We start from the raw sequence: 19179 nt of genomic DNA, 5'->3' as shown, positions 1-19179 counted from the left end.
GATGGCGTCAGACGATGTAGCTTCGGCGACGGCGGGCGCGGTCGATCCGGGCGGCGGGGTGGTTCTCCTTGCGACGGCGGTTGGCGAGGTGACGGCGAAGGTCGCAGCAACGGGGTCGGGGAGCCGTTTCCCTCGATCCAGATCGGGGGAGCAGAGGAGGAGTGGGACGAGGGAGAGGGAGTGCGGGGGGGGGGGGGGGGGGGGTTCGTGCGGGAGGAGTTGACCCGATCTAGGTCAGGGGGGGGGAGTGGGCATTAAGGGGGCGCCGGCTGGGCCTCGGGTTAGTTGGGCCGGTGGCCAGCTGGGCCACTTGGCCCGGGGGGGGGGGTTCTTCCTTTTTTTTGCTTTGTTTTATTTCTACTTTTTTTCTTTTCTGCTTTCTTTTATCTATTTAGTAAATTACAGTTTTACAAAAGTAAAACCCGTACCTAAAATAGAGTTACAACTCCAACTACTTTCACAGAAAGTTTTACCCCTGATCAAAATAGTTTAGCAATTTATAATATTCAAAAGGTATTTATTTAATAGTTTTACCTACTGTTTTAATCATTTAAGTGTATTTAAACCTTTTATAAAAATGTGGTTTCTCCACAATAATTACCTATGCATTATTTGGCAACACCCCAACATTTTAGTTTTAATATTTGAAAATCTTTACCGTTTGACTTTATTTTTAGTTTGAATTTCGAATCGATTTTGAACTAACAAAAGATTAACAACAGTAATCGTGGTGACATGGCATCATTAACGCGGGATTACTGTAGTCTAATTATCCGGGCGCCACACCCTAGTGGGATTCCTCCATTGGAGATGAAGGCTCCCAAGTGGAGAAGAACCATCCATCGTTGTCAAGGCCTCCTAAGGCCTTGTTCGGTTGCAACAAAATTGAAGGGGATTGAAGTGGATTGGGGTGGATTAAATCCCATACAAGTCAAAATCTCACTCAATCCCCTCCAAACCTCTCCAATCCCCTCTAGGAGAGGTTTAACCGAACAAGGCCTAAGGGAGAAAGGATCCTCTTGTAGATTATCAAGACCCATCTCTCCTATAGATTTGGATGAACTGCCTTTATATCTTTTCCTTTGTTGTTGTTGAATGCTTGAGAACTATCCCTTGGGCTTCTGATCTGAGTATCTTGTGTGTGGATCTTGTCAAAAAGAGTGTTTTCCCCTTGTGCCTTGTTTTTCTCCCCAAATGCACCTCCAATTCATGAAGATCTGGCAAAAGGGCTTGGCCCTACATCATTCCTCTTTGTGGTGTACCGTCATTTTTGATATATGAAGCAGCTTCGGGGACATTCTGGTCCCCTTTCCCGTGTTAAAAAAATATTTGGTATCAAAGCTACGGTGTGTTAGCTCAAGAAAGATATGGAGAAAGGAGTGTTAGAAATAAGCTGAAGTATAGAAGTAGAGGGGAGCTGGGCTGAACACAGGATAGTTTGTACGGCTGCCTTCTGGGTCTACAGAGTACATGGGGAAGTCGGTTCTAATGCTAAACCGACCATGCAGCTCTAGCCGCTGCTAGTACATGCAAAAAACAAAATGACTACTAGTTGTCTAGATGCATATGCATATACTACCTTTTACTGACTAAGGAAGGTACAGCCGACCTGACTACCACTCCCTAGCAAAGTAAATGTAACACAAGGATTACTCCTAACATTCTCCCCCTGATCCTTGTGTGTCTACTTGGCGCTGATCTTGACCATTTCAATCCTTGTGTTAAGCTCATGGAAACGAACCCGCCCTAATGCCTTTGTTAGGATGTCTGCAAGCTGGTCCTTGGTGCCAAAAAAATCAGCAGAGATGCTCCCATTCTCCATGCATTCACGAATGAAATGATACCGGACGTCGATATGCTTGCTCCGCTAGTGGAAAACTGGGTTCATGCTGAGTGCCAGTGTGGACATGCTGTCCAACTTGAGCTTGACGGTGTCAACTTTCTCCCATTCAGATCACCGAGCAACCGTGCTAGCCAAATGGCTTGAGTTAAAGTTTGGATTCAACTGTGGATCAAGCCACGAGTGGTTTCTATGTATAATGGACTAGCACGTTCACCGCTTTGAGATCCAACAAGAAACAGAAGGATTAAGACTTTGCGTGATGCCTCACTTAGGGTATGAGCCCTCTCTCTCTCTCCCCCCCCCCATCTTAAAAATCCTAACCATAAGAATACATAAGCTACTTATCCCGCAAACATTGGAACCGATGCTACTTGGCATGCCTCGTTTTTTATAACAAAACATTTGAGGTTATCACGAATAGGTATGCCAATATCCCGTAAACGCAAAGACAATGTTCGGAACAGATGCTACTTATCCAAATACTCATGTGCAACTGTTTGGGCTTGGCATGGCTCGTTTTCTTCTACAGAAACATTCAAGGGGCGATAAAAGAAACAACATTGCAGGGCCACAACAAGTTACAGATTTAAATAAGACCAAAGGAGTGAATTAGCCTATCTCAGGAAAGTAAAACCTGAAAAACAGGACTGCAAATTGCAATGACAGACTTACCTACAAGCGTTCAATACAATCCTACAAAATATACTTAAAGGATCTTCTAGAATCAAAGAGGCCCGTATTCAAGGCAGTAAAAGAAACTAAATAACTTAATTTCCACATCATGAACATATACAAGAATAAGCAGATTAAAGCAGTTACCTGGATTTTCAGGTTCACCAATGTCAATGTGCTCAACCTCAAACTGCAGGATAGTCAGAATCATGATTAGATACAAGGGCCTCTTGAAATATCTAGTATTAGACTGAAATTGTACAGCATCAAATCATGAAGGTCGGCTAAGATTCCAGACAATACTTGTATAAACCATGTCCACAGATTCATCATCTGACAATTTTAACTATGAATTTAGGGCGCACACTGATGCACATTTGCAGGTAAATCTAGTCACAAACTCACGATACAATATTGTGTTATAAATATTGTGCAAGTGCAGTTGCTACTTGATGCAGTTTGAATATAAACTCAGTCAAATGAACTAGCGTGCACAGGCCTGTGAGGTGCATCTACGAGAGAAAGGAGGATTTGTGCCACAACATGCAATACAGGAGGACGACTGCGGCATTGTAGGAGGTGAGCGTGAAATGGCACGACAACAAGTAGATGAGGCAGCAATGGTTTTGTGAATAACTGTTGTACTGTAGTGGCAATGGGTGGGAGGCTGGGAATCACTGTTGAACTAACAATACTACCTCTGTTCCAATTAACATGGCGCACACATATTTCGAGGTTCAACTTTGAACATCAATTTGACAAAGGGTGGATTATGTGTCACAAAAATTATACCGTCCAATTTGTAGTAAAATAGTTAGCAATGGTGTAAGTTTTATGACATATAATTCATATAATTAATTATTACTGGTGAAACTGATAGTCAAAGTTCAAACACGAAAAACAAGGGTGCCATGTGAATGGGGACGGAGGGAACCGAAAACACTGATTCGGAAAATACTCAGGAATGGGTAAGGAATCCAGGTGTTAAAACAGAGGAAAAACACAGGGACATAAAAGAAACTGGCGGTTGAAACAGAGGAATACCAACACACAGGAATGGTAAAAGGGTAATTAACTTTGAGCAAAAGAAACAACCATAACATAGATATTCAGGCAGCACCATCTATGCACCAGTGGTCTAACGTTCACCTATTCTTCAGCATGGTCTTTGTGAACCAGCCATCCTATCCCCAAGATCCAATGCAATTGTTGTAGGAGGACAGCCCATGCACTACCCCCGACCTGCCTAGACACAAGCCATGCACCGGCGCACGTGCACACTACACTCGCACACGCCTCAAACCTGAACCACGCCCATGAGAAACAAAAGTTGCATTTGTGGGATCTGAACTCTATCTTGGTCTTTTGGACTTCCGCAAAACAAGAGCTCGGACCTTAATTCCGGTGAAATTAGAGGGAACCACGTTGTTCCTATGACCTGCAACAGCGTTCCTTTGGATTGATTCCTGCAAAGTGCAAACCAAACAGCACAACAGTACCTATTGCCATGGAATAGAAATTCCTATGCACAATGATGGAGATCTTATATTCCAAATAGGACCCTACGGTTTACACAGCAATCAGCGGGACTGTATTTTCAATAAGCAACTCAAGGTTCAGTTAAAAATGCAACCAATATTTGGGTATGTCATAAAATAGCACGATGAAATGATTTACTTAGCAAATCACAAACATAAGACTTATCTTGTGCAGTTCCAAAGGCTGTTGGCAATCTTTTGAACTGATTAGTGTTGAACTAAGGCAAAAGTGTGACTTTTTGTTGGCGCTATTTAAAATGCATCATATAGCCCTATTGTGTTTTAGTGGTTAATGACAAGGCAAATAAGAGGACTAATATTTTATCAAGTCTATATCAGAAAAATAGTACTTGGTAATAAGGGGGAGTTTGGTTCGAAGGCGAGAATGGATGGGCTGAGGGTATCCCTGTCCGCCTGGTTAAGGATAGCCAATTTCATTTGTTGGTTGGAAGGATAAATCGTGGTTGGGGATAACCAGTTTTATGTTTGTTTTGGAAGGATGACAAGTGGATGGGTTGTTCAGTACCTCAGGTGAGAATACGCTGTACAAAAGATGAAAAGAAAGAACTGAGCATGTGGGTGACGACCTTGCATGGTGTCACGTTAGTTTGTTTTTCTTTGCGTAGTAGTAGGGCCGAGTCGTGCTTCTTTTACGACGGGCCAGTAGCTGCATGTGTGGCCTTGATCCATAGGACGTGGGATGGCACGTTCAGAGAGGGCCTGGTGATCGGATCGCACGTCCGTTACGCAAGGAAAACAAGGGAAGGATAACAGCAAAACCGCAAGCAAGTTGCGCGGCGAACTTTTATGTTCGTGAGCTGTTCGTCATGAGTACGTCGATCACTGTCCTCCTCCACGGTTGATCCAAGGAAGAGAGAGAGAGAGAGAGACCAGGAAGAGAGGGCACGCAGCACCAGACGCTGCCACCGCTGGCGGATCACCCACACGTCGAGAGAAATGGAAAAGGTAGAGAAGTAGAGGGGCAGCACCTACTTCACCGCGTCGCCACCTGATGCGAAATCGCCGCCGCCGCCTACTTTCCGTTCGCGAGCGAGAAAGAAAGGGAGGGCGAGAGATAAGAAGATAACATTTCGGCAGGTGCCGAGCATGGGTGGCTGCCATCATCCACAAGATTTTCGTGGATGAGGCCAACCAGCTTTTGACAAGAGTATTCTGAAAATCTGGTTATCCCTAGCCACTCTATCCCCTCAACCAAACGCGCGGTACCATCTGAAAATCTGGCTATCCCTCAACCACCTATGGATGGCCAGCAAACCAAACGCCCCTAAGTGGAAACATCGTTGGCGAGTGGCGACCCCTATATTTGTGCTACCAAGTGGTTGCCTCCTAGCTCATGCATGTAATTTAAAGGCTTTTGGTGAACCCAAAATGCACAATGAGTCTAAGGACAACCATACTATCAATAGCGGCACAAGCAAAATAACTAGGTTCGAACTCCAAGCCAAGATCCTCAACCAAAATCCCGAAGTATTCGATTTCTACCACTCAACTTCCTTTGTTTTCCCTATCCCCGTTATTCCGAGTATTTCTATGTGGTACTACATGTTAAAGAGTATTAGTATTGGTCTAGGTCTCCTTACATATCCATATTGGTCCAGATTCCCATATGGTATCATGAACCCAGGTTTCGAGGGGGGGGGCTGCCGCAACTCAGCCTCCGAATGGAAAAAAATCGGTATCGGCCTCTCCATTTTGATAGAATCTCATCAGCATATCATGTCGTTCACATCTTGAACCACCCTGCTTTGATCTCATTTTCCTCAGTCTCCTCCGACCAATTTCTCTAACCGGTTCCCCAGAACAGTTCTACTGTTGCTTCCCGCCTGCATCACCAATGTATTGTGATTCCTCCCGCCCGCTGCTTCGCCCTCGTTCAGATCGGCCATGTACACCCAATGGCTATCTGGCAGAGCTACTCCCAATCAAGCAGCTACGCCTCACTCCCTCTGTTGTGACAATATGTCCTAGTCTTCAGAAGCGATCTAGCCTATCGCTACCTCCCCTAATCGTGCCCTGCATGTAGGGGATCTCACCTGCATATGTATCATGTACAATAATTTAATGAATATATCAAGCACTTCCATATTCCTTTTTGGTAATCAAAGCCACGTTCTCGTCCCCCCTCTCCCATGTCGACCTCCGGCACTGCCGCAGCTGTCGTTTCCTCCCCCCGATCCTACCTCCCAAGCAAGCCACGACCTTGGTGCTGAGCTTGGAGCTGGGAACCTCCCTCCTGCATCTGGTGCCCCTTCACCTCTGCTGCCCAGCCCCGTGCCTCGGGCACCGATGATGCTCTCCTCGATGGACCTCAGGGGATTCATCCAATTCAAGATGGGCCTCGACGCCTTCAACTTCACCCAATGGCATAGCTCCATCAACTTCCTCCACGCTCGCCACCATGTGCAGGATCATGTTCAGCATGGGCATGCAACCGCCTCACTGATCCCGAAATGGATAACAACATCGTCTTGTGGTCCCTCTACCATCGAGGGGGCCTGATCAACGTCGTCGCTCTGCCAGAATCCTCAGTTTACATGATCTAGGCCCGACTACACGAGTACTTCGACAACCAGGCCGGCCGCACGCTGCACTTGGGCCAAGAGTTCCACGCCACCGTCCTCGGCGACCTCTCCATCAACGATTATTGTTGTTGTCTGCAACACGTCGCCATGGCCCTCCTGGGTTTGGGCAAACCAGTCAGCAACTGCACTCACCCTCCAGATGATCGACGGGCTCGAAAAAAAGCTGAGAGGCCTTCGTGATCCTCCAGTCGACGACGGCGCTGCCCTCATTCACCCAAGTGCGCTCCTGCCTTTTCCTTGCCCGGGCTCCTTGTCCCGGCTCTGGAGATCGTGGTGACTGCGCACCCAATAGTGGTCCTACTGGCCGACCACGGTCACAGAAACCATTGTTTTAAAGGCGTATGTATATCGTCGCTATAGCAAGGGGGTCAATCGCCATACAGACCCAGGCTCGCAATACCTTTATGGTGTCGCTATATCGTCGCTATAATGCTATAAAGGGGGTCGCTCACCATAAAACGCAATATGCCATTAAAACAATGACGGAAATACAATGGTGGGCTAGACATGGTCACGGAAACGCGCCAGGCGGACACGGCTCCGGGTAGCAGTCGTGGCTTGGGTACTTCGCCCCATGGGGAGTTGCACATAAATGAAACTATGGGGATAACCATGGAGTTGCAGTTTGGTTTCTCGTGGAAAATCAATGGTTGTTGTGAAGGCATGCCTTTATTTTGGTGGTTTGTTCAGAATGCATTTTCTACACCATTTTATGAACCTAGAAGGAACGTGCTGCACCTAATGGATTGGTGGTCCACTCTTCCATTTCTACAACCAGCTAATCCTATTTTGATGCTACTCTGCATTTGGGGGCTGCAAAACATTGGGATACCAAGATGCCTAATTATGTTCCTATTAGGGTTTACATCCAAATGGTGGAGCACACTTGCAGCATGTGCATGTGCATGGCATTGTCTTGCACAAATCATTCTGATGCTTGTGCATTATTCTGGACTCATGACACTATTTACAATGATGAAAAAAATTCCCACTACAGAGAGCAGCATCCTCGCCTCCCTGAGCGTATGGTTGTACCCAACATGTGCAGAAACACAGTACAGTTTCACGCTGCAGCTTCCGGCCCACCAGCTGACAACAAAGTGTTGGGATCATGGAACTCTGGTGCAGCTACAGCTACTAAAAATCAGTTTGGAATCAACAACAATTCCTTGATACGATATGATGTTACAGGTACAACGCGATCATGCAACCCACCTCTTTTTGCACTCCATGGAGTTCCCAGGTTTCATCCTTGCCATTTCATGTGGTACAACGAGTGCTTCCTAAGTGGGATGATGGAATCTTATATCTTCATTGTTGGGCACCATTGCAAATGAGGAACGAGTGCCTATATGCAAGTGCAGATAGGCCCATGTTGGAGTTGCCCTTTGGAATAGACCATGGTTGGGACCTGATGCTTCTCGGCCATAATCCACATGGCTTGAGCCTTGAAGGTTGCTTCCTTGACCACCCTGGTGCTTGTGTTCAGATTTTAGAGTGATGGTGTGATGGTGCTACACTGGCTCTTGGATTTTGTCCAGGCATTATTGGTCTACCTGTCCAAACACAATGGGATCCTGGCGGATATGATGTTTCTTGGAACTACGTCCTTGGCTTGAGGACAAGCCGCAATTTAAGAGGGCGAGAATGTCATGCTCCAAGGGTCATGCCCCTATACTCTTCATGGGCCTACTCTTCAGAATGGGCTATTGAAACTTGGGCTTAGCAAGGCTATGCTGCAACATCACCTATATAGAAGGAGAGGCAACTCACCGCATGACAGCGAATGGATGAATCGTCTTCAAACTTCTCGTTCCTCTCCCCCTGCTGCTACTGCATCCCATCCTCTGCTTGCTGATTTGTCATCCCAAATCTCCCTTGTATCTCCCGACTTCTATATAAGATTGTTACTGATCCGTCTGTCCGTTCCATCTCTGTACTGGTTGCTGGAGGTCGGACGGAGGTGTTGATAGTCTAATTTGGATCTGGTTTGTATGGTCGCCCAAATTATTTAGTTTTGGTAGTTAAGCTAATTGGTTGACACATTGTTTGAGAATGGCCACAGGATTGCAGCTCTAGAGGCCAGGTGCAGCAGGCTAGATGCAGCAGAACTGTGTGTTGGAGCTCACGTATGAAGAGAAAGCAGGAAAATGATCCGGTTTAGAATACTTGAGATAGAATAGAAATATTTTGCATAATAAGCTGTTCGGCCAGAGCAGAGCTAAGATAGAGGCCGTACTAGTATTTGGCTCAGGCCGATGCTTTTCGAGATCTGGCCAAACTAAGTAAAAAATTAGGAATACCCTCCGTTTTTAGAGTGGACTCTAAAAAAATAAGGGATAGAGGGTAGGTTAGGGAATCTGCTAGAGTGAATTTTCACCCTGAATCCTTTAAAATGGCAGTTTTTTAGATGGGAGGTGGGATTTAGGGAATCTACTAGAGTTGCAAGTACATATAGATGAAGCATCGATGGTGACAATGAACTCTGGACAAAGACACTATGTGCTTTAATATTTGTTAGTTTAGAAAGTACCTATAATTAAATAACGGGATACCTATTGTCTCGTGTCCTCTTCTTCCCAGGTCTAAAAATGAACAAATGATGAAGCAATTACCTAAATTTAGCTAGGGCATGTAACATGCTAACAGAACTTACCGGAACTGAGTGTATAGAAGGTTTGTTCGTTGCAGGCAACTTGCCAACTTTCGCTAATGGAGGAGAATGAGATTCACCCATTCCAGTAGTTGTAGCTGCCAAGGAAGTTGCTACAGACTCTCCCGGAACCCGGACATGCCTTAATCTCTTGACTGCCCGGTGCAATCGTTCCAAGCGAAAGGTCTCACCATCAAAAACAAGACACCATCATTATCCTTGTACTCTTCTTGGCTTCCCTCGAATGCCACCTTTGGCCTGCCAGGCTGATTGTTATGAAATTCCACAGTTACCCGGTTATCTTTGCTCTTCTGCAGAGAGCCAGCTTGAGTCTTGTCAATAGATGTTGGCTTAAATTCATCTGCAAGATCGAACAAACAAAAATGATTTAATGCAAAACAAAACATGATTGATACCGTAAGACAATAAGAACACATGAGCATTGATGGATCAACAAGAGTACTCGGTTCTGTTAGATACTATAGAGGAGGAAGCTTGCCTGCTTCCTAGTCAATGATGAGCTATGCTTACCTTGATAAGTGTGTAGCAAGAAATTCACAGAAGATGCATAAAATATAACTTGAGGAAACATGGAGTTAATAATTGGAAAGATTAAATGTCACTAATTAATGCCTAAACATCACCCCATGGCTCAATACTTAGATCACATGAAGCATGAAAACAGAAGAAGGTTATGTAAGATCAATATGAGGCCCAAAGCATTTCCATGGCACGTGACAATTTTAGAAAGAAAAAAGCATGATACACTACTCGGTTGTGAAAAGTTTGACTGTCACATGGAAAGGAAATTCCTGGAAGACAGGCAACTAAAGCGGAAAAGTGCTTGCACTGGATTCTCAACAAAGCTACGTGACCAAGGACACTGCAGGATGATAAACACATAGGAAAGCAATTTGCTACTCTCGCCACTCTGCAACCCAACAATGGCCGCCATCTCAAGCCATCAAAGAGAGGAAACTTCCTTAGACAAACAATTGCACATAGTATGGGGGACACAAAATTAGACTGTTTAGGTTAATCAATTGAATTATTTCTTGGGGATTTTTGAAAAGAGAAGGTGAAATGTCTTTAATATGGCCTTGTAGTACGAAACAAAAGACGCTACAAAAACTACTGATAAGAGCTCCACTTCAAATTGTTTGTGTAAGAAAATACACAGGAAAAAAGGTGCCCAACCTTACAGAAGCTACAATGCCCAAGACTTATTTTTGTTAAGATCTATGAAAAATAACTTCGATATAATTACAAAAGAGCGGGTTTGAGATAAATCGTAACGCACAGTGATGCCATTTCAGAATCTCCAATTGAAAAGGGGCTACTTCCTACTGAAAATCAGGATATGTATATAAGGGCAAAATTTGGAAATAAAAGAGAGCAGGAAGGAGAAACACTTAAACAATAAATTAACTCCAGGTACTTAGAAAGAGAGTAGAAAGGATAAACCTTTCACCTGTTGTGTACTACCAGTGGGAAGCCCAAACAGAGAAAGAATAAGGATGTGTCTGGTTGAGGTCCTGAGATGGAATATAATGGGCCGGTTCTAGATTTGGAGATTATTCACGTGCTTGGTTGAGGTGGTGGAATGGAATGAGTTGGTTCCTTGAAGCGGGATATTCCATGTAGATGTGGAATGCAGTGGTGGCTCCAAATCGGTCGGACGGACTGTTTCCGGGTAAAAATTCTCGTCATGTGCTCTCATGTGGCCACTATATCTAATTCTCTCTAACATGCAACTATGCCAACTCAACATGTGACCATGCATGAGAAAAGACCCACCTTAGCAGGCACCATGCATGAGAAAAGACCCACCTTAGCATGCACCATGCATGCTACTGATATATGATAAATATTCTACAACTATAAAATCAGCAAATATAACAAATTATATGTATTATAGTTTCAATTCTCATTACTATTCCAAATACTAATGTAGTAATGTTTCATAAAACCAAAGTGCATTGAAATAATTGCAATCAATTCCATCAATAACGGGACAAAGAAATAATGAAATCTTTATACCAGAGCACTGAACCAGAACAATGAAATGCTAAATAAAATAAAGCTGATTTATATATGAATGAATGCAATAAAATGCAACATATTGTTGGCCAAAAGAATCTAAATTGTGAAACTAAATCTTTAGGCCTTGTACAATGCAAGGTGCTTAAGAGAGGTGCTTAGAGAAATAAACCAGATTTTTTTAAGCACCTGTGCTTATTTGTAGAGGGTAGATGCCTAATCAGGCAACCCCTCCTATAGAGATAAGCACTGGTGCTTAAGAAGAACTCGGTTTATTTTACTCAGCACCGTGCATTGTACAAGACCTTGCGGTGCTTCTTTTGCTATTGACATCAAACTACTCCATAATTTCAACAACCGCTATCTGATCAACAAGACAAATTCATCAGATCAAAACATATTAGCAGAAGATAATAATAAGCCCACAAAAGTGATTGGTAGTTCCATTTGCACTAGATTCCTACTTATCTCTTCCCATGTACCTGTGTGTATATTGGTCTTGACCCTATGCAAAAGAGATAAAGTTGTTATTCCTCTAACAAGTTACACGTCTCCACTGTAATCACAACCCAAATATCGTAACAGGACACCCTATGGCAACCGATTCGATGAACTCCAGAACTCGAATACCAAAACAGGCATCACACACCATACCAACAATTGGTTGAAGAAAACCCCTACCTCTCGTCGAACTAAACAACTAATAATATATCGAAATAGGCTTTCACCCCGCTTTATACATAAAGCAACCATCCATACAACGAGTAGCAAGCTGCTAAATAAACAAAGTGAGGAACAGCACAAGCACGCCCAAAGAAAAGCGGAAAAAAGACCACCAAGTGGCCACATCAGCGTGCAGAACTTGGTGGTAAGGGTGGGGTCGTGGTAGGAGGACCCCAATCAAAGGTCGTACCACCGATTCGGTTGCGGCGCCATGCTCGGCTCGCCGGTGTTGCTGCTCGCCATCCCCACGCCGCTACGGGGCTGTCAGGTCGTAGTCGATCCACCACTCAGGGTGTGTTCGGTAGTTCACCACAGCTGCAAAATCCTCAACTCCGTCGCCCAGATCGAGCAGCCAGCTTCCCACCAACTCCAGGAGTGAGCGATCCGTTCGGTGCTGCAGCTTCTCGTTGCGAGCGATTGACGAGGTAAAAAGGCCAGAAAGTGCCTGCTCGGGGATGGGTGGTCGGGGACGGAGGAGACGGTCCGTGAAGGCGGCGAACCACCGGCGGTGGAGAGCGCGGCTGCCGGCGCTGAAGGTGCAGACCCGCGGTGGAGAGCGCGGCCGCCGGCGCTGTCGGTGCAGAGCGGCGGATGAGGGCGAGCAGGGCGGGGATTGGTGATCGGGGACGAAGGAGACGGTCCGCGACGGCGGCGGACGACCGGCGGTGGAGAGCGCGGCCGCCGGGGCTGAAGGTGCGGAGCGGCGGTGGAAAGCGCGGGCGCCGGCGCTGTCGGTGCAGAGCGGCGGCCAGGGCGGGTGAGGTGGAGGGGCCTCGAGGGAACGGTTGGTGCAATTCATCGATCACTTGGCAGTGGCATACGCCCATAATTGTTGCCGATTCCAGCTTCCCAGTTTTCCACTGAGCCAGCTATTTCCAGCTCCGCGATTTTGCACGTAGCCTCGAGCCAGCTTCTAGGTCAAAAGTTTCGATTTCAATTAGATATTTTTTTGCTTTTTTTCAGTAAATTGGCATTTGAACTGGTCGGCGCGACTCCAAAAGTATCAGGTGATACGGGAGTTGCGCCGACCGGTTCAAATGCCAGTTTACTAAAAAAAGAAAAAAATATCTAATCAAAATCGAAACTCCAGAGGGCTACCGAACACGCCCTCAATTGAGACACGGATTGGAAAGGAAATTGACAGGTATAAGCTGGGAAAAATATCAGGTGATACGGGAGCTAAAATGCTCCCATGCTATGATGTGATCTCGGCCGTTGGATCTCACATCCAACGGCCAATATCTGTGGGTTGTGGATTAGGGCACGGTTATGGGCTTCCCGAACAGCTTTTCTGAAAATATTCTGGGGCTGACCATTGGATGTGAGATCCAATGACGACTACACATTGTAGCATCGTATGAGTAGATCGAGGCCAGGTCCGGCCGTATTTTTCATATACACTAGGTCGTTGATGGGTGCATTGTTGCGCCCGTCCATTTTAAAATAAATATAGATAATATTAAAAAAATGGATGATATATATATACATAAACACTATTCTGATCACGGGATCAGAATAATATTCTGATCACAACCTGAACTGCCTGAGTAACGCGTCTGAACTTCCCTCTGTACGAACCCGACCTTCAGGTTATCTTCGCAATCGTGGCTTCCCCCGCGAACTATTCTGTTAGTCGTGTTCTATATGATGTTAGTGTAATCTAGAAACGTTTTTAGCAACTAAATACCGTTTTAAATAGGAATCTCGCTCATTGGCGGATTTTGTTCTCGGGTCGTGATGAAATTGTTTTTTTGCAATTTTATTGTCCGACTTGTTCAACCTGAACTTCTCCCACTTCTAGGTTGAACTTCCGTCAACTTTGCCCAAATGGAGCTTGCGATATACCGTTGGAAAGCTATGGACACCAGTATCATGACCCAAGTTAAATTTTTGGCAAAATGTAAGCGGTTTAAGAGCAGTTTTGAAAACCGTTTTTTCTTCATACAAAAAACGTGAATCGTATTTTCGATCGTATTTCTAAACCGTTTACCAGAATGAGGCAAACAATATGGCATTGGAAAGCTGCTGCAAAACCGCTTTTTCCACATGTTAAAAGTTTTCTCTAATTTCCTATGGTTAAAGAGTAATATGGAAAATCGTAAACTTTTGCAAACTGAACAGCCGAGTTAGTATTTTCGATGGCATTTCTAAACGGCTAATCCAATTGAGGCAAATGATATGGCGTTGGAAAGCTTATGAAAATGCGCTACTTTCTCTTGTTGAAAGTTTTTCTAATATTGAACGGTTTAAAAGTAATTTAGAAAACGGTACAAGTTCCACCGAGTTCGTATTTTCAAGCTAATTTTTTAACCGTACGTCCGAATGCAGCAAATGATATGCCGTTGGAAAGCTTGAGTAAATGTGAAACTTTTTGGTATATATTATTTCTCCCAGTTCCTTTCTGTTTTAAGTCAATTTTGAAAATGGCTAAAAACGAATTTTCGTTGTAATTTCTACAAACATTACCGGAATGGGGCAAATAATATACCGTTGAAAAGCTACGAAAAATGCGAAAAAAAATTATGTTGATGGTTTTCTCTGATTCCTAACCGTTTTCAAGTAATTTCGAAAACGGCGGGATCATTCGTTCTGCCTTTATTGCGAAGCAGATTCTTCGAATATGCACCTCGTGAAGAACTTGTACTTCTCGGCATGTCTACCTGAAGTTCACTCTGTTTTTCATGTGCTTTTTTGCCCGTAGATCTACATCCACTCACCAAAACACTAACCGGAATTGAGCAAGTGATATACCGGTGTAAAGCTTCTGTAAACATGCAACTTTCCCATGTTGATCGTTCTTTCATACTCGCAACGATTTTAAAAGTTTTTCATCTGAAATCCATCCACTTTAGTAGTTGAACTTCCTGCTGTTTTCAGTTGAACTTCCGTGACGTATTTTCCTTTGTAACTTTCTCATCTATTCATTAGTGTTACACATATGATATTCCTTTTGTACATATCACTCCCACAATAATTTTTTAACTTTCTCCGACGGAGGACTTGAACTTATAACAACAACAAAATTAGCCTTTGCTTTTTTATTCTTTTCTTAATACAAATGCACACCATGTAGTACGTGAACTTCTGGCAGTTATCAATATGAACTTCTCTCGGTTACAGAAAATATCTGAGTTTTTTTATGAATTTTAATATGATTTTCTTAATCCTTTTTATGAAATTTTCAAGTGCTCTATTTTTTAAAAGTTGAACTTCTTGTTATTTTTATTTTTGAACTTCTTGTTTCCATTCTTTAATAACGAGGAAAATCTGAGTTTTCTATAATCATCAAACTTCTCAATCTTTTTAATATGGACTTCCTGGTTTATTCGTTAGTAACGGGACAAATTCTATTTTTTAATAAATATCGAACTTCTCTGTTTTTTGGAATTGAACTTCTTTGTTTAATCGTTAGTAACGGGAAAATTTTGAGTTATATTAATATTAATTTGAACTTCTTCTGTTCTTCTTGGTATATAAACATCGAACTACTCTGCTATTTTAATTTGAACTTCTTGATTTATTCATTTAGTAACTAAAGAAATCTTTTTTTTAATTCTTTCGAGTATGTAAATCTTAGGTTTTTATAAAAATCAAACTTCTCTACTTTTTTAATTTGAATTCTTAGTTTTATTTCTTAGGTAAAAAATCAAATTTTAAGAAAACATCGAACAACTTTTCTAAATTGAACTTCATACTTTCATTTTTCCTAGAAACAAGAAGAATTTGAATATTTTGTACATAGAACTCCTCTGTTATGTTAATTTGAACTTCTTAATTTCAATTTTTTGGTAATGATGAAAATATGTTTTTTATAAAAACACCAAACTCCTTAGCTTTTTTATTTGAAGTTCTTGGTTTATTTTGAAAAACATGAGAAATATCGCTTTTTATAATAAAAAAATTAAAATTGTAAAAAACTTGCACATTAAACATTCTTAAAAAAATTCAATTTTTTTTTGTTTTCTCGCTAAACCATCAGCTTTTTGTTGAGTGAACTTTTCAAGGTTTCCGTTTTGCGGAATTTTTTAGTTTATGTATTTTTAGTTATATGTCATATTAATGAAACATCCATTTTTTAGGTGATCTCACTTTTTTTATTTTTGAGGATCAAAGGTGATCTCACTTTCTTCATATAGAAGTAGTGGGTTCAATTAAAAAAAACATCAAACAATGTGTTTACTTTATCGTTCTTCTTTGTTTTTCTTTTAGAGAATTTGCAAATCAACAAGAAAGTGTGTGTGTTTGTGCGCGTAGCCATAAGAGCTGCTTTTTTGAGCTGTTGTTGGTGTTTTTCTGGTGGCGGTTTTTGTTTTCACGAGCTCTCCAAATTTTAGAATGTATGCTTTCACTATGAAAAATGTACTTAAACCAGTTTTACTATATATGAACTTATGTTTTTTTTTATTTGAACTTCTCACGTGAATTCTTAAGTGAACTTTAGAGAGAGAGAGAGAGAGTGATTGAAAATTTTCTTTCTCATATTAGCTGAAATTAAAGACAACAAAATCACTCAGCTCACCGTCTGCTTTTTTTATTATACGTCTTACATGCATTTTTTAAAATAGGACTCGGTTAGCAAACATATTTCATTGTTTTTGTCCAAGTTTTCTACAGAACACCATAATCATCTGGCCAGAGCATGTTAACATTTTCAAAGAAGAAAAGTCCTTTTTCTATATCTAAACATCATGCAATTTCATATCTGAACTTCCACAGTTGTTGTTTTTCCTGAACTTTTTAAGTTGTAAACATTAGAGATTGCGCATATGCATTTTTGCTAAGTAGGCCCAGAAGTGTGGAATAAAAAATACACAGGAACTAGCAACATTTCATCACATATTCTGCAAATGATTTAGAACACAAGATGCATTCCCTGAACACACAACCTAGGCCACTGTAATAATCTGAAGGTAGGTGGTACAGTAGAGCAATCACTCTGTTATCTGAAGTTAAAATATCTAACATACTGAAGTTCAGTTAACTTCATAGCCATGGGGAGCAGGAAAGGGAGTGGACGGCGCGAGGGGCATCAGGGGTCGTCCACATCGGAGCCCGGGGCGTCGACTGGGGAAGGGGAGATGTTGGGCGGCGCTGGTGGACGGGAGACCCACACCACACGAATTGAGCAAGAGCTCCCCTCCTCTGTCGCCAGCGAGCTCTGGCCAGGAAGCCCACGACAGGTAACCTGCACCAAAGGAAGAAGGGAGGAGGTTGTCGGGTGAGGCCCGGCGAGCCTGTCCCAGCGCTAGCGGCTCTGACATGTGTTCCTCCGTCCTGGAGTGGCCTCGGGCAAGACTGGATCCGCGCGTAGATGGGTGTATCCTAGTGGTGGTGGGGGGCGGCGCGGGATCCTGGTGGTGGTGGGCGGCGGCGCGAGATTCTGGTGGTGGCCAGTGGCAGCGCAAGGTCCTGGTGGTCGCTGGGGCTCGCAGATCCGGGAGAAAGGGGCGGCAGCCCACTAGAGGGTGGGGGCAGGCCAGCGTCGGTGGGTTGGGCGGCGGTGACGGGCGGAGGCGACGGGGATCCACGACGGCGGCGATTGGAGGCGGTGGCGATCCGCGGCGGCTGCGGGTGGAGGCAGGCGTGGGAAGGTTGGGGGAAGGTGCGCCGGTCCGGGGTGTTTTTCTTTTCTCGGGGAGGACCTCGTCGCCCGGGGCACCGTGATCCGAATAGTTATTCTAATCCTGGGATTAGAATAGTGCTACTCATATTTTATAATGAAGGTTAGCCATTAAAAACTACACAAATCATTCCATGAAATTGCACAAGGACAAGGTAGCTACATCCAATTCAAAGGCAAAAATACAGAAAAGAGACCCACCTCTAAGTTATAACACCATTATGGAGTATCTTTTCTCTCAACATAGAAAACATTTACATTCATAATCTCTACAATCTTCTTGGACAACAATATTTTTGTACTTTCTGGCTGAGAAATTCAAGCCATGGATCTGTGAGACAGTTGCTTGGTCGCGTAGGATACAGGTTGTTGTTGGCCGCTCCTGCCGAATATGTTGGAGGTGATGGCAAGTAAATCTGGTTTGACTGCATGTACTACAATCACAAGTTAGGTCACGGCGACATGAGTAGGGACATGCATGTAAATACGTCGAGGGTTCCGGCCGTCCAGACCTCGTCTTGTTCATGGACATTCTCAAGTGATAAGCTGACCTCACCGTGAACACACCGTTTTTAGTAAAGTTCCACTCCAAGAAGTCCTCACAATTTGGCCCTCCAGCTGCAATCCTCTTTATATCCTGCGCAAAAATTGCATCAACCCGATCAACATCCCAGTCTATTCCATTGGGGAGCAGGAGGTCTCTGACTTTTGTTATGCCCCATACAAATTCCTGGCCGAGCGGCTTCATGCTTCCAACTCTCGGGATCCAATTGTCGTGGTGAATATTTACCCTTGATCCATCTCCTATGCGCCACACCAGTCCTTCTCTCAGCAGGTCTCTGTCATGAAGAATACTCCGGAATGTGAACGAACCCACTGATGGACAAGTGGCAGAGAGGATTAAGTCCTCCTGAAAATATCGTGCTTTCAGTACTCGAGCACATAGAGATCCAGGGACTTGAAGGATTCTCCAAGCCTGTTTCGCTAGGAGAGCTTGGTTAAACGCCTCAGGGTCACGGAAGTCGAGCCCCCCATATTTTTTGGCAGCACACATCTTCTCCCAAGCGATCCAATGCACCTTGCGTTCACCATTCATTGCACCCCACCAGAATTTAGAAGAGATAGAAGTCAGATTCCGGCACATCTTCTTTGTGAGGTGAAAACAACTCATGGTAAATGTAGGTGTTGCTTGGAGGCCTGATTTTATGAGAACCTCTCTTGCCTTCTTGGACAGCCCATGTCCTTTACATCCGCTAACCTTGCCCTTCGAACACTCCGTCACATATTTGAACGTACCGTCTTTTGACCTCCCAACCAGTGTTGGTAAGCCTAGGTATCTCTCGCTTAGAGCCTCCTCCTCTATCCCAATAGTTTGTTTTAACTCGTTCTTTGTCCCATCCGGACATCCTTTCCCAAAGAAAATGGCCGATTTCTAAAGGTTTGCACGTTGTCCTGATGCCTCCTCATATCTCTGTAAAATATCTTTT

General features: G+C 43.7%; 1 pseudogene; it reads right to left on the bottom strand.

Moving 5' to 3' along the window:
• Window positions 1-12871, bottom strand: part of LOC141042934 (uncharacterized) — a 29784-nt pseudogene extending 16913 nt beyond the window's left edge.
• Between the last annotated feature and the right edge of the window lie 6308 nt (window positions 12872-19179).

This window comes from Aegilops tauschii, chromosome 3 (genome assembly GCF_002575655.3).
Source record: "Aegilops tauschii subsp. strangulata cultivar AL8/78 chromosome 3, Aet v6.0, whole genome shotgun sequence".
Classification (NCBI taxonomy): Eukaryota; Viridiplantae; Streptophyta; class Magnoliopsida; order Poales; family Poaceae; genus Aegilops; species Aegilops tauschii.
The sequence above is the reverse complement of the archived record's forward strand: the minus strand, read 5'-3'. Positions and strand labels throughout refer to the sequence as shown.